Genomic DNA, 12,021 nt, shown 5'->3' on the forward strand with positions numbered 1-12,021 from the left:
ATAGTGATGCAATGCTTCTGGTGCCATATGGTGGTATGTTGTCACACCTACTGGACACAAATCATATTCCCGATGAGTCTATGTATATACCTATATAATCCTCGAATGTAGTTGTTACATTTTTTTCAATCTACAGGGAATAAACCCACGAAATAACTTAACTCCAGAGATTCAAATCGTTGGAAAAACCAGCAATGTTCGGGGAACATTTATAGCAATCTAGGAAAAGTTTTAAACCCAATTAAAAATCACAATTTATTTTTCAAAAATCCTGCAACATTTTCGACCAAACCTTATACCACACTGAACTAAATTCCGGCAAAAACCGGTTTCAGGATAAATAATTAAGTACCCTACTCGCAGTTGAAATAATGGTAAGAGGCACATCGGTAATTCTCATTGCCTTATTCATTTGAATTCTCGGAGTATTTATTATAAAGCGAGTTCCCTCACAATATTAATTGTTCTGCAAAACAAATATAAATTTTACTCTTTTTGCTTAATATAATTTTGCAAAACCGTAGGGACTTTAAAAGATTACCTAGATTAAGAAAATCACATTTTTCCGAACGAATCAATCTTCTGAGTTTTCCTACATATTTGATAATAATTTATTTCAGAACTGGACTTTTGTACAATGCAGAATATATATTTTCTCGATTCATGCTGCTAAACGAAACTTTTAAGAATTTGGACTTCGAATATGTAGAACTTGTTATGGACTAATGTGCGGGAAAATGATTGGAAATAGTGACATTTTAAAATTGTTACCTATAGCGGGTTTATTTCAACTGAGTGTTATACTCTATTAGGAAAAAAAATAAACAAAACAGTTAATATTAAACTCTGCCGGTTTCAGTTTTCGGTGTGATTACAGTTATTTTATAAGTTACGTAGAATTCGTTAAATGATTCAATAATAATCTCATCAAATTAACACGAATCTATAAATACGATTGCGCAGCATCAAGAGCACAATCACTTCCGCATGAAGGCTTTAAATTATCGCTTTCTTAAATACTGATTCTTACAGCCAACAGTTAATAACTGCTTATTTATACCAACTTGCAATGAAGTAACACACGTAATAATCTTATATACCTAATACCAAATGAACTACTACTCTCTCCATTTCTTATTTCATCAACAGGTATCAGTGGATTGGCAGTACAAATAGTGTTTCCCGAACCCCCCACTGCATGATGCCGCTACTGGCAGCCAACCAATTGACGCTGATCGACCGTGAATGTGTAACTCAGTTACGACGTCTGTGATCAAACAACCTGTCGATTTAAGGTTTCATGTGTCGATTATCGCTTTTGACGCACGGAAGAGATCTGCGGGGAAGATAGAGAGATAGAAAAAAGTGAAACGTTCAACATAGAAAGCGCGGGGTGAAACGAGAGCGGTCTGTGTACATAATAAAGTAATGCGATGCTAAGCGTCGAGATGTATGCCCGCGTTGAGTATAGAATAGTGCAATAGAGAACTGAGTACAACCGTAAGAGAGCAAAAGTGTTCCATTACTGTCCGGTCACCGGCTGGCTCTAGCATCTACATTCAACCAGCAGCGCGTCCTCGCCAAGTGTTACTGAAGGCGATTACTATCTCCGATAAATTAAATAGGCAACGACGCGCAACGTGCGGTGGATATGATCTTCCCTCACTTTTCGTGCCAATACGCAACCAACACACGGCACCTGCAGCAGCGCTTATAGATGCTTGTAGACTGTTGTAGATTTGCTCATTCAGGTAAGTGTTGGTTCATAGATTAGTTGTTTGTAGACGTTTGGCCGAATGTTTTTGTTGAATACAGCTTCATTGCGAATTTAACTTAGGCAATGTTGCACTCATTCCAAACTGTAATTCATTAATTAAAATGGATAGATATAATAATTTATTAGACTGAAATCTTAAAAGTACGCTGGAAAACTCAACCATTAGTCCCATGCAGTCTGTCTCCGTGAACTGTCACTTGCTTGTTCAACCGAAATCACTTTCCCACCCGGTTCGGTGCCTCCTCCACCCAAGCTTCACCGTTGGGGTGGTGTGGCGTTCAGGGTCATTACGTGTTAGCGACGACGTTTTAGCGACTGCGATGTCGCTACCTATATAAATATTACCATCGGAAACTGCCTGTAGGTTTTCACTTTACGTGAGTAGATTTCGTGCTAGCTGTAACCTTGACGTTATTTGGTTTCGCCAATCAAAGCCACATCCATTATTCGGCTAATTTCCCAACCCAACCGTTTGGGGGCATTCGTTTCGATTCGGTTAATGCTAATTGATTGTTGATATACGCGTTAGATTTTCACGACGTCGTTAACTTATTAGTGGCTTTTGGTTCTTGCATTGGGTCACGCAGTCTGTTGAATGCAAATGCGAATATAGGGGTTTCGAGTTCACAGATGTTCGGAGCGCAAACGTGGCGATTTTTCCATCCTGCAGTTTTATACACACAATGATGAGAGTGAGGTGACAATATGGATGTATTAAGATATACCCAAAAGCAAATCAGGCATATTTATTGGTATACAACAGAGATTAACAAAATCTTAGGTGAAGTATACAATCAGTTTTGGTGTAGTTTATCTAGTTACCAGTAGAGTATGGTGGGGAAAAAGTGTGCACCTAACAGTTAATAGAAAAGGACAAGGGAAATAGATGGTCATCGTGGAACAAAGTTTACCGTAGACCTCTTTTTTCAATGGAGAATTAGTAGATGCCAAGCTACCACACGGGGTGTACTGGAGTGTCGGGCTCTCATGGTGACACCATGACTAGGTAATACCGACTAAACTCCATTGGGCACCGCCATTGTTCCCCCCAGGGACTACCTCTCGGTATTACTTCTGGGGGCTACTGTAGACCTCTTTCGAGATGAAAACGTACCCGTGAGTACAGTTTGCCGGATTCTGGCATCCCTGAGCGAGGAGTGGAAGGAAGGTTCAATGTCGTGGTTCAAGCCGAGTGGTCTGACCATCAATCAACAAGTGTACCAGGAGGAGTGTCTTGAGAAAATTCTTCTGACGTTCTTAACCTTCCGGAAGTCGCGCTAGTGCACATTACGCCAAAAAGACGCTGGATTATCTTGAGCACACAAAGATACCGTACGTACCGAAAAAAAGGAACCCGGCCAACTTGCCCCAGTTCTGTCCCATTGAGGATTTTTTCGGCTCCCTCAGTGCCCTAGTGTACAAAAATAGTTGGCGGGCCAAGGATACGAAGCAGTTGACCACCAGGATCCGGAATCGTCATGTGGGATAATGTTACCCTCGAGAAACCTATTAAATAAATTCAACAATCGTCTTATGGCGTAGTCTGGCAGATTCTTTATCAAGTTGAATTTGATTCTGTCTGGCCCTGGGGCTTTATTATTACATGATAAGAGAGCAAGTGAAAACTCCACTATCGAAAACGGTGTTTCGTTCGCGGTATTGTGAGGGGACGCGGCGCGGTAGATTTTCTGTGCCAGGGCGAAATCCGGACAAACCATCTTGGCGAAATCGAATATCCAACGGTTTTAATATTCCACGCTCTCGTTAATACGGTTTCAGTTTCGCATACGTCGGGCCGTGCCCCAAAAAGTGCAGCTTTCTCCGCGTATACTTCTGAGCACCGTTTGTCTCACCACGGGTTGGGAGAACGTTTTTGGGTGTTCACGGTATTCGTTTCGTCTCAGCATGAATCGCAGTATCGACAATCGAGGTGGACAAAAACATATACTCTTCCTCCGGGGGAAGTACCTGTGTCGAATCGATAGTTTTGGGCATCGCAGCAGCGTAGCTCTTCCAATCAATGCTTCGAGTGAAATCATAGGGAATCATGATTGGTTCCGATGGTCTTGAACCAGTGGTGATTGCAATTACAATCGGCAGGTGGTCACTATAGTGGGGATGAGATTTGCAATCTAACCGTAGTGATGTCGAGCATAGAGATATGTCCAGTGCATAGACTTGCACTGGTGATCCATGAATCCGTGTCATTTCTCCTGTGTTCAGAATTGTCATATTGAAGTTGTCACAAAGGTCTTGAATGGTCGAAGATCGATTATCGTTGTACAGACAGCCTCACCCTGTACCGTAGAAGTTAAAGTCTCCAAGAAGCATTTGAGGCGAGGGATGGTGTTCAGTCACGTTGGAGAATCTTCGGTATCCCATCATGGCCCTAGGAGGAATGTAAATAGAAGATCTCTGCCTTTGATTGTTGTTTGACAAGCGATAACTTGAATACCTGGCGTCGAAGGGAAGTTGATTCGATTGAAGGAGTAGCACTTTTTGATCCCTAAAAGTACCTCTCGATATGACTCGACTGAAATAGCAATTGTTGGAGAAAATTATCCTACGAAGTCCCAACAATTGGTTTGAGGTGAGCTGCTTGCTATCAGATACCCAGTTTGGTTCCGGAGAAGAAATGGAATGCAATAAAAGAAGAAGTAGCGTCTGGGTTCTTAAGATAAATTTTCTTTGTATAATTACCAGGGGCGGATCCAGAATAAAATTTCGTAGGGGGTCTGAAATTTCTAGTTTAAAATTAGCGGTGTACAATACGTAATGCGCAATAGCCGCATTTAATACAAATTAGTGAAAATTTGATTTGAATTTGATAATTTCTTGTTATGTATGTCAGTATACTAGATACTCCCGATTCCAATTTGTTTTTAGACACGTCAATGCAAGAACGAATTCGTGGAACCGCAGATCACCTAAGCTCGCTGGATAGCACTCAAGTAGTATAATACCATGACGTTTACTGCCATAGAAGATACCAAGGAAAACGGCCATAATTTAAGATCCCACCAAATCATAATTGAAAATGTTTATTGCTTTGAAAAAGTAACCGAAGCAATTTTTTTAGTTTAATCTGACGCCTTTATTTTTTTTTTCAATTTTTGGAAGAATCCAGTATTAAATAAAAGTTTTGGAAACACAAACTTTAGGAACATTTTTTTAAATAAAAGTTTTCCTTGAAGCTTTGAAAAGTTTTTGACCATCGATTTTTTTTTTGGAAAAATATAGAACGGAACTTCATAGTGTAAAGTGTTACGCCATGGTAGAATTCTCGAAAAAACCAATTTGCTATACTTTGATGTCTTAAAAATAATATGCCATAATCGAGCAATTTGTGTTTATTTATAAGGTATGGCGGTATGACGTTTCTAGCTTGATAAGTGAGTATGTAGTACTTTGGAATTGTAGTCCGTATTGCGTTGACCTCATATGAACTACCATTCCAAAGTATTGATTTTAATTGACCCTTTTGGAAGTTATGTGATACCTTATACGACGAAAAACGAGGAGACCAACTAACACCGACGGCAACACCATACACCACATTTTTGCGGCGATGGCGAGTATCACGAGCGATGGAATGCACAATGTAAAGTGCCAATACTTAGCCGGTTCAGTCTCTACTACGAGAGCGATCGCCAAGCACCGGCAGCAATATTGCAACTCTCTAAGGAGAAGATCATGTGAAAAGATCCGCACAAAGCGAAATGTAAATATCAGTTGTAGTACCCACGACTGAGCAGGCAGCGCAGTTGGCATGCACGCTTTGATTGTTTGCATGGTAATAGGGAATGCTGAATATAATAGGAACATAGCGCGAAGTGATTGTACCCTACTTAGGTATTTTTCCCAGGCCGCCAGTGTTCTAGCGGAATATAGTACTTGAGTCAAGTAGTCCGTGTAATGTGACAGATTATAATTTGGGCAGCCCAGTCCCAACTTATAACTGATACCAGATATGACGAAAAAGTCACATATCAATTTTCGAATTACGCTAGTACCCGAGCAAACGAAAAGCCCATAATACCCCCATGCTCATGGGGTTTGACATGGGTGTTTGAAATGGGTTCAACCCATGGAAAAACCATCACCATGGTCCTGTAGATCCCATATAAAATACCATATGTTGGTGTATTTATGGGTTATTGAGACCATTTTATGGTGTCTTGGTGGTTGTGAATTTTGGCACGGACCATGTTTAAGGCCTTTTCGAGGAGCTATGTGGCGTTTGAACCCATGAGTATTTGCTCGGGTAGCTCTCGCTTATCACCGAAATATCAGCCCCGCAATTGTGCAACCAATGTCAGTTCAACTGGGTTCACAGCGCATTGGGTACGTCTCTTCTGCGAGAGGCAATCAACGAGCACTGACGCGCGACACTATACACCATGTCCCTGCGGCAACTGTGAGATATTTCCGTACAAAGCATGAAGCAAATATCTATCGATGTGTCCTGAACATACATCATGTACGCGTTACTTGGTAATAGGTGGTGTTGAATGTAATATGTGAAAGCATTGCGCGGATTGTAGTCTGGCGTGCTTAGGTATTTTTGTCAAGTCAGTAATATTTTTTTATGTTTTCCTAAGTTCGTTATGAAATTTGATGGACACAAAAATCTTCATATTCACCTGGAAAATTGGTTTTCAATTTCATACAAACTCTAGCTTTTAAATGTGAACCTGCTTTCCAATTAAAAAAACTCCGTGGCGGTTTAGTAAGAACGCCAAACCTCTGGAGATGTTAGGATTTGTTCTGTTAACCAATCCAGTTCGGTAGGAAAATTCGACAGTCGCAAAAAAAGCTTTCATTCAAGAAAAATTATCCTAAATATATTTTTCCTAACCTTATTTACTATTAACAGAATTTTTTTTCAAAACTTACTTTTTGCTTTGACATTAAACTCGACATTTCAAAATCCTTGACGCCAAAAGATTTTGTATTTTTTTACCATTATCATTTATTTTGACGCTAGATGTTAACGTTTCATGTTATTTTTAGACACTTTTCCTCCAAAATTTTTTCTTTGACACTTATAAACCAAATCCTTTTCTTAAAGTTTGTCAACAGTTAGTTCAAAAATTTCGCTTGTGGCGAATCCTAGACCTGTACCTGTCCTTCAATCCAACTCCGTAATACCTACGGAAGCGTCGCTGAGTCGGGGGCCTTCCTTAAGTAGGTATTACATCAACATTTCCTACCCTATCCTAAGTATCGGCGAAGATGGTCGTGGCCGGCAAAAACGATTCTCATGCTATTGGTTTACTGAACTCATAAGAGATAAAGTTCATTTCCGATCATTTATCTCACAAGCAAGATGAGTTGAGCTACCTATAGGCCACATGATAATCGTTAGTATGCAATCTACGAATAGCACCGTGCTTCGCAACGCAACGCAACGCAAGTTAGTTCAAAAATTTAAAAAAGGTAAATAACGGCAACAGGAAAATATTAATGGGGTTACAAAGAAACTCAGAAATATACGTACATTTTATCATAAAGAGATAGTCTTAAGAAAACTTTTTAACATGTTATGTAAAACAAAAGAATCTCTGTAAAAGAGATAGAACTATTACTTTGAACTAGTTTGATTCTCTAACGCCATTGTGCGGATAAATTAGGAAACTCATAAACGGAACATCAAAAGATATTTATTCTTGCCGTGCACAGATTGGCATAATAATATATGAATGTTATGCTGTTAGCACCAGCATGCGATTTATATTTTTATAACGAGACACGAACATGCCAATGTTCAGAGGTAATTTGACACCTATTCCTCAGAAAATTCTTCACCGATTTCCGCCATCTTCCAAATTAGAAATGATTGATGCTTTAATTGGCTGCTATATAATTGCATCTCGATCTGACTTTCGGTTCCGAAGATACAGGTTGGTTAATGCGGCATAGGAATTAGGAATAGGAATTACCCATCTACCTGTTCCATCATAATATTTGATAAGCCTTTGAAGTACTATATAACTTCGTAGAACATCAGATTGCGCTATTTGTTACCATTGTATAGACAGGCATATTACCTTGAAATTTGCTTTTTTCAAATGAGAAAAGACTAGTACTCTAGAACTTCGTAGAACAAAGTCTCTCCTACCATTGTGCAGATAGGAGTACAGTGAAGATCCGTTTTTATCAGCCCCTTGATAAATTTTAGGCTGATAAAACGGGGACATTGACAAAATTGGGACATATGTTTTTCTTTCTTTTTAATAAACCAAAGCGCTTAAAATATTCTTCTTTAATCCCTAGATAAAGCCTCATAGCCCTTTCTGACAGCACAAAATTTAAAAAAAAATATTTTTGCATATTTCGGATCTCTAAGATAAGAAAAATATGCTCAAGAAAGGATTTACTCGAAGTCACCTTGGTTCATCTGCTAGAGCCCATCAAACTTCCAACTATCAATTTTCATTTATGGCTGACAAAATCGGATCAAAAAGCCGATAAAATCGGGGGTAGACAAAATCGGGGGCAGATAAAATCGGGTGCTGATAAAATCGGGTCTTCACTGTATATCCTTTAAATTACTTAGCTCACTACCGCCACTATGCGGGAAATCCCGAAACTTGCAAGTGAAAACATGAAAGTCCATTTGTTGCTCTACAACTTTGTAAAATATCATAATCTTCTATCTTTCGTCGTTTCAGAGTTCTATGAGTTTTTCCTAACTTTGCTCTACCCCTACTTGTGGTTTACATAAATGAGATAAACGGAGTACGCCCTTTGCGAATGTTAAGCAGCACTATCCAACTTTAAATGTTAATAACTCTTTAACGGTTTGTTGGATTGTTTTGCAGTCTTCGACAAAATTGTTCGGAATATCTCTCTACAAGGTCCCTTTTCGGATGTTTACAGTGACCTCTGGCGGCGATTTTGTGAACTGCGAGTGTTTACCCATACATTTTAGCCAAAAATCCCCTACAAACTTTAAGCTCTTTGGGGGAGGGGTTAGGGTTAACCGATTTCGCTAAAATTTTGACAGTGTCATTTTTTCATGATTGCCATGAAAGGTTGTGAGATTTTTTTTCATGTAATTTAATGTCACCCTAATATAGGGGAAAGTGTTCGGTTGCCGGCACTGGTCGGTTATCGGCACCCCTATGTAACCTTTGACAGAAAGCAGACATGGTCAAAATGACAATTATTGTTTGTGTGTTACATCAGCACGATGTTTGATTCTACAAACAAAATATTTTTTGAGCAAATGAAAATCTGCTCAAAAGTTTTTTTTTTCATTTGCTTAGTGTTATAAAAACAAGCAAATTGATCGAAACAGTATGCACATTGAATATTTATGAAGTGAATTCATTCTATTTTGTGAATAAAAATTGAATGACACCGAAATGTTCGCAACATTTTTTTTTTGCAGTTTTCAAAAAGGTTAAAAAAATCGGTTGTCGGCACCCAAACGTTGTCGGTTGTTGGCACTGCTTTTTTGTGGCAAATGCTGAATTCTCTATAACCACAAATTGATTTTTGACACCATTTTGAAATTCAAGATGGCGACTTTCGGTTTAGCGGAATTCTCTATATCCCAATCAATATGAGTATTTCCGACACGGTTTTCATGAGCCGATGCCAAAAATCGATGTGTGATGCCATTTTGAAATACAAGCAGGCGACATCTCTATTCTAAAAGTACTCACATGGGAGGTTTTCAGATTGTTGGATTTTTGTATGGTGGTGAATATCAGTTGGATGTTGGATTTTTGTATGGTGGTGAATATCAGTTTTAGATATGTAAATAACCTACTATTACAACCTTTGCAAACCAAAAATATCCACATTGTACGAAAAGATGGTCCTAAAACTTTGCAATTCGATTACTATCCCCACCAGGATGTCTGCTCCAAATTTGGGCTAAATCGGTCATGTCAAACTACCTTCACCCCCTCTAACTACGTACCTGCATGGACTTTTGTCCTATTTGTCTGAAGCTTTTGTCAAGAAAATGAGGAATGATGCTCAAAGTGCCTTTGCTAGTTGTTGAAATAACAAAATTTCATTTTCCCTTTGAATGTTGGTGATTTTCATTCATATTTTGCAAGTGTTGCCAAATTTTCATAGAGTACCGACAACTGACCACTTTTTTCTAAATGGCAAAAAATAATCATTTTACTAAATTGTTAGTAGAATTTTTCATATTGACGGAATAAGTTAAATCCCTTCACCAATTTTTCGCTAAGGCTTCTAGCTTTCCATTGGTATGCCTCTGGCCCTATATTGTGCAATAGGAGAAATGTTATGAGTTAAAAACAAAAGTGTGCCGACAACCGAACACTTCCCCCTACACATTTCATTTTTGCCTGAGCAAACCGAAATTGAACTGCCAATGCATGAAAAACTGCAGAAGTATCTGGAAAATAGTGGACTTTGCAGTACATTCGTATAACTGCAACTACAACTACGAAAAATTAAAAAAATCATTGTTAAACTCATACAGTAAATCTAAATTAACTGTGATTATTCAATAAATTGATGCAAATCAAATCACTGGGATTTGATTAATTTCAAATGCGTTTGTCTCGGTTTGTTATTCAAACGAATGAGGGGCTACTATATCTAGAGCGCATGTATAGTAAACACTACCGAGAATAAATAATCGTTAAAACCCTCTGTGGCCACAGATCAATTTTGAGTTTGTCGGCGGAAGCTATACCGCATGAAACCGCCAGCAGACGTCTCTTAGACGTGTGAGACAAGGCCTCCACTTGGATTCGCTGGCAGTGAATGAACTCCATATATCAAATGCCCCATGCGTGATATCGTGTCGCGCACACAAGTGGATATCGGTACATGACAGATGATTTCCTGTCACACGACATCTAAAAAAGCGGGTGTTGGTAGTATCCCGACAATAACTGAATACAATAAAATGTATGCCAAAGCGCCAATTTTCTAGTTCCAAGAAATGATAAAACGAATCGAACTAACGAATAATATATGTACTTTACCCTGTTTTTTTTCTCGGCTATAATTGTCTTGTACATATAGTTATTCAATCATATTTTAATCGGGAGCGATACGATGGTTAAATTCGCGTGAGACCGTGCGCTTTCTTTCTATAAATATCCAATTAACAGTGTTGTATATTTAGATGACGCGATCCGTTTAACTGCGAACGCCGAAGAAAATGTATCATCTGTTGATTTTGGCTTCCCAAACGTCTTTACTTTGTCTCGTCTTCTGATTCGGCAACAGTAGAAAATCGGTGCTAATTGACCTTTGAGTTCACCAGACGCGGACAATCACAGCACAATAGAACAGCTAACCAACTTAATTGTTTCAACTAGAGCTAATGGGAAAGTAATCAAAAGCGTTGTTGGGATTTTGTTTGCGTCTGTATTCCACAATTCCACAGCCGTAGGTGCTCCGAATATTGCAAGAGTCAATCAAAAATATGCGGTTTGTTTATGATTCGCTACTCTGCATTATCCTTCGAGTTAATTTCACCATCACTCTCACTTCATGACAGCCATGTACGTGTTTTGCTTACAACTTACCACTGCATGCATAGTAAAAAAAATGCACTTATTGGTAGATATTGAGAAGTGAACCAAAAAGGGGAATTAAAGTCATAGTTCCTTAAAATTTGAAAATATCACTTCAACTGAGCTCTATTTAAATTTTACCGCTAAATTGGTATTGTCGCCTACCGTGTTGCGTCAGATCCAAGAAAAGCTTTGAAAAATTAAAAGGAGATAAATTAATAAACAAAAACATTTGGCATCGTAAAGGTTGCTCTAATGTCGCAGCTCAGCCACGAAAAGTACGTCATAATCTCGTGAGCTTGTTTTGCACCTCTATACGCCTCAGTTTGTTCCTGAATTAAGTCAAATTTTATTCTACCAGGGTACATTCAGCCATATCCCGAGAAATTTAAATCTTCAGGTTTACTTATTCAATGTACTAACTAATACTAAACACTGTACTAAGATCTGTGCCACACTGATTGGTTTGAACTGTTTTCTATATCATTTAGTAGCCCGATAATACGAACCAACCCCCTAATTGGCATTGAAACGGCAGCGGCAGAATGGAACACCAGCAGGAATCATAGATCTGTGCGAGTTAGTATAACGTCACTCAGAATGTCGCTTGAGTAGAACCACTTGACGACAGAAGCCGTGCCAAAATAATTATTCACACATTTCATATTCGAATGACGTTTTCTGTACAAACGTCAGTTAATCTTATTTTTAAAATGTAGAAAATTG

The 12,021-nt window shown here is 38.7% G+C and overlaps 1 protein-coding gene across 1 annotated transcript in view; it reads left to right on the plus strand.

Annotated features, from left to right (window-relative positions):
• Nucleotides 1–1,155: 1,155 nt before the first annotated feature.
• Nucleotides 1,156–12,021, plus strand: part of LOC131692436 (lactosylceramide 1,3-N-acetyl-beta-D-glucosaminyltransferase) — a 64,306-nt gene continuing 53,440 nt past the window's right edge. The window contains exon 1 of the mRNA XM_058979484.1: nt 1,156–1,751. The gene's annotated coding sequence lies outside the window, so the exon portion shown is untranslated. The remainder of the gene's footprint in view (nt 1,752–12,021) is intronic.

This window comes from Topomyia yanbarensis, chromosome 3, assembly GCF_030247195.1.
Source record: "Topomyia yanbarensis strain Yona2022 chromosome 3, ASM3024719v1, whole genome shotgun sequence".
Taxonomy (NCBI): Eukaryota; Metazoa; Arthropoda; class Insecta; order Diptera; family Culicidae; genus Topomyia; species Topomyia yanbarensis.